Source organism: Rosa rugosa, chromosome 7, assembly GCF_958449725.1.
Source record: "Rosa rugosa chromosome 7, drRosRugo1.1, whole genome shotgun sequence".
Lineage (NCBI taxonomy): Eukaryota > Viridiplantae > Streptophyta > Magnoliopsida > Rosales > Rosaceae > Rosa > Rosa rugosa.
In genome coordinates, this window is record NC_084826.1 from 1880194 (window position 1) to 1884096 (window position 3903).

At 36.8% G+C, this 3903-nt stretch overlaps 1 non-coding gene across 1 annotated transcript; it reads right to left on the bottom strand.

Moving 5' to 3' along the window:
* Positions 1-266: 266 nt before the first annotated feature.
* On the bottom strand, positions 267-348 carry TRNAS-UGA (transfer RNA serine (anticodon UGA)). Its single transcript has one exon. It is a non-coding gene; the product is annotated as a tRNA-Ser (tRNA).
* Between the last annotated feature and the right edge of the window lie 3555 nt (positions 349-3903).

The window sequence follows — 3903 nt, forward strand, 5'->3', positions numbered from 1 at the left end:
ATTTGGTTCTATACAAGGATTGTTGTACCAACAACTTCGATGTACATACATGAACGAAAAAACAAAAATATAATTTCTTTTATCTTTCCTAAATTTCCCGTCATTCCATGACTATTCTCAGTTTCTTATGAATGCAAACCGCAAATTCGAGTGTGTTTAAGCACAAATGTTCCTCCTCTTCCTCTTCCTCATCGCCTTCTCTGCGCGCAATTCTTCTTCAACTAGAGAGAGACCCAAAAAGAAAAAAAGAAAAAGACTAAAAGGATCGTCGACAGCAGGGATCGAACCTGCGCGGGCGAAGCCCAACAGATTTCAAGTCTGTCTCCTTAACCACTCGGACATATCGACATCTTTGTTCTGCCTTCTCATCGACGCATATAAATTACTTAATATAAATGCATCAACAGCTCTCTCTCTCTCTCTTTTTTTTTTTTGAGAATATCAACGGCTGTTTATAATAGGTGCAGGTTGTGAAAAACATTTACTACATGTATTTGAATTTTTAAAGAGAAAGTTCACTTATTTATTTACTCAAGAACAATTCTTAAGTTCACCCCTAAGGTGAATGAGCATATTCATCATCTCTTGCAATTAACGCATAATAACTTTATAATTTTCTAATCCAACCATTCATGTTGTATAATGTAATACAAAGATTAGCTCTGTAAAAAATCAATCAAATTGAAGACCTTTTAGTTATTCATTTCTATGAAATACATGAACGGTTCATCATAGTAGTAGTAAGTGTTGTTAGAACCATCCATTTGTTTGATTCAATTTCCGATTCGATTGATTTTTTACAGAGATGATCTTTAAAGGATAATTTAGGATATAGACAATTGAATTATAAATTTATTAAGTAAAAATATGTTAATCGACAACGGGGGTGAACTTAAAAATTGTCCTTTACTCATCGTGTTATACATATTTATCAATTTATGGTATAATTTGAGCAATCAAAAGGAAAAATCAATTAGCAAGAAGTAGAATCGTAGAAGTTTAGAGGTTTTATATCTTAGATTTCGAATGTAGACCATTTATATTAATACACTCCCAATGAGGTGGGTTCTAAAGAGCTAAACTAAATGCATGGACATTTTATAGCAGTTGGTGAGGGAGCATGCGTTGCTAAGGTCTAACTTTAACATCAGAACACTTTAGCATTGAATTTACGAATCCATTCCAAAAAAATGAAAAATAAACTAAATAAATCGTAGAGAGATTTAATATCTTATGAGCTTTTCTCTGCAAATAAGTCTTTCAAATTTGATATGAAACGCTATTGTCAACAACATATTCAATAGCTAACACATTCAATCTAAAGTTAATTTTTGTGTAAAAATTATGGCTAAACGATAGAGTTCGATAAATAATCTAACATTACTCAATATCCCATCTTTCTATCCAAACTTGAGCTACTCGCGTCGTAAAGTTTATGTCTCTCCTTAAAGTACCCTCTAGTTCTTTAGTACAAGTAGCTAAGGAGGTACAATTTGCTTCAAACTTGTATCAGTTACTCAATATTACATCGAGAAAGAAAACAAAATATGTGTTACCAACTACTTATTACTCTAATAATGGAATAGGAGCCCAAAGGAACCAAGTCATCTATTACAAGACAATTAACAGCTAATTAACTTAGCCGGTGTGCTATAGAGTGAATTTACATATTCGATTCATTAATACTAAGGTTCCTCCCAAGTTAATATTTTATGTAGATATTCCGAGACAAATGAGAACAATTTGAAATCGTTCATCTATACATTTCATACCTGGCTAATTCAAAGCACTATATATAGAGATTAATAGAACTTCAACGATGAGCTGAGTTCAAGTAGTTGCTGCAAGTTATGGCTCCTTCATGCTTGTTTCTGATACTAATTGTTGGCCTACTTTGTATGTTACAAAATACGAGTCAAATAGTATTGGGCAAAAGCTATGTGTTAATACAAGATCTACATGATATCCATGACCTAGATACGGTTGAAGTTGAAACTGCTCATCATCAGATACAGGTAATGAAGTTAAGCCGGAGAATTAGAACTCCAACAAGACCCGCTCCGGCAGGCAACCGATCCACTCGTATGGGTTCCCCTCCTGCGCCTGAAAAACCTCGTGTTAGGCTTTTGCCCCGGCCACTACCACCGCTATCTAGCTAGCTAGCTAGTGGTTGATGTCTTATCTATTTCCATACTTCTGTGCTATCATGAGATATATATGTCATTTGTGGGTCTCATATATTTAATCCCACATGTCGGTCGGTACATTATGTTGAGAATGCGAATTGTATCAATATTAAAAAAATAATAATAATCACATTACCCAATTTTTTTTAAGAATTTAGGTCTCTCTACCGTAGAGAGAGTCTCTACCTATTAATTGTCAATAAATTTTTATTTTTTATTGATCGAGATACTCAAAGTCGTCATCAGTTATAAACATGATGGATCCATGTCTTTCTCAATTGTGAATGGATATAAATACATCGACTCCACTTTGTGGTATACACAAAAAAACTAATTTATAACATCTTTATCAACGCTAATCTTTTTCTCAAATTTAGCCAAAATAACTGCACCGTAGACTGAGGGTAGGGGAGGCACAAAGGTTAAAGCATCCTCTACTTTCAGTCGAGTAAGCAGAAGCTTATGTTCAGTGCTAAGAACGGTGGGCGACTGGGCGGTGGATGTGTGGGTAGTTAGTTCGAACTTTCCGCCTTTAAAATACCTTGCTTCGAGGAGCAGGCCGAATAGCTAGTACATTCTTTTTAAAATAACTAAGCAGCGAAAATAATAAGTTATCTATTTCAATATAGGGTGGGCATAAAGTTTGTAATTTGACTTCCCCTGTTCCATTGAAAAGAAAAGAAAGAAAAACATGGAATAGCAAAGGCCGAGTACATGAAAGTGCAAGGCCATGCACAAACAAGAACGAAGGGCGTAATCCCATACTCAAAATTAAGGAAACACATGCCTAATGATAGTTTAAATCATCAACCAACAACACTATATTATATGTTTCAGAAGCTCAAACAAAGATAACCCCTAAACTGCTCCTCATTGTGCAGAACCCAAATAAAGCCGTAGCTGCGCTGCTCGATCTCGACGACGATCTTCGCTAATCCACATATCCCTCTTTGCTTCTTTTCTCCAAGGACCTGTATCAAGGATGTCACCGCGAGTTTTGCAGCTTCTCTGGCCTTGGCCAGAGAGAACGACGTGGTGGACGTTTAGTGCTATTTCTGGTGGCGCGGTCATGCGTGTGAGGCTAGCAATTCTTCCTTCTAGGAATGAAGGATTCTGAGTCACGAAAAGGTTGAGGTGAGGGAACTGCAACGTCATTTTCGTCGGATTTGGATCTTGGAAAAAAAAAAAAAAAAAAAAAGCTTCCGGCTTCGAGAGAAGCCATGCCAAATGATATGCTAATGTTCTCATTTGATGAGCGTGGAGACAGGAACAACGTGGAGGACCATTATGCTAGGGTTCCAACGATGCTTCAGGAGTGTGATGGATGGACATCGATGGACAAGATTCCGCTCTTTGATCGATCTCTTTCATTGGGTAAGAAATACAAACATTCCTCCTGCATGCCTTTGAAGTCAAGCATACAATTTTCAATGTAGCTACTGTTTGCATGCAGGCCACTAGAATGAGATGAGAAACTCTTCAACAATAAGACGGAGATTATGATTAGGGTTGCCCATGCATGATTGCTAAACTAATTTTTAAGGGGAATGCTACATACACACGCAGCTGAGTGTGTGTTAGCCACACTCAGCCATCTGTCACTTTTTCATTTGATAAAGGAATAACTCAGTCAACACACTTCTCTCTCCTCATGTGCATTTTTTTGGGTCAGTTTTACCCTGCGTCTCACAGCCAACTCTGCCTCCTCCACCACTCC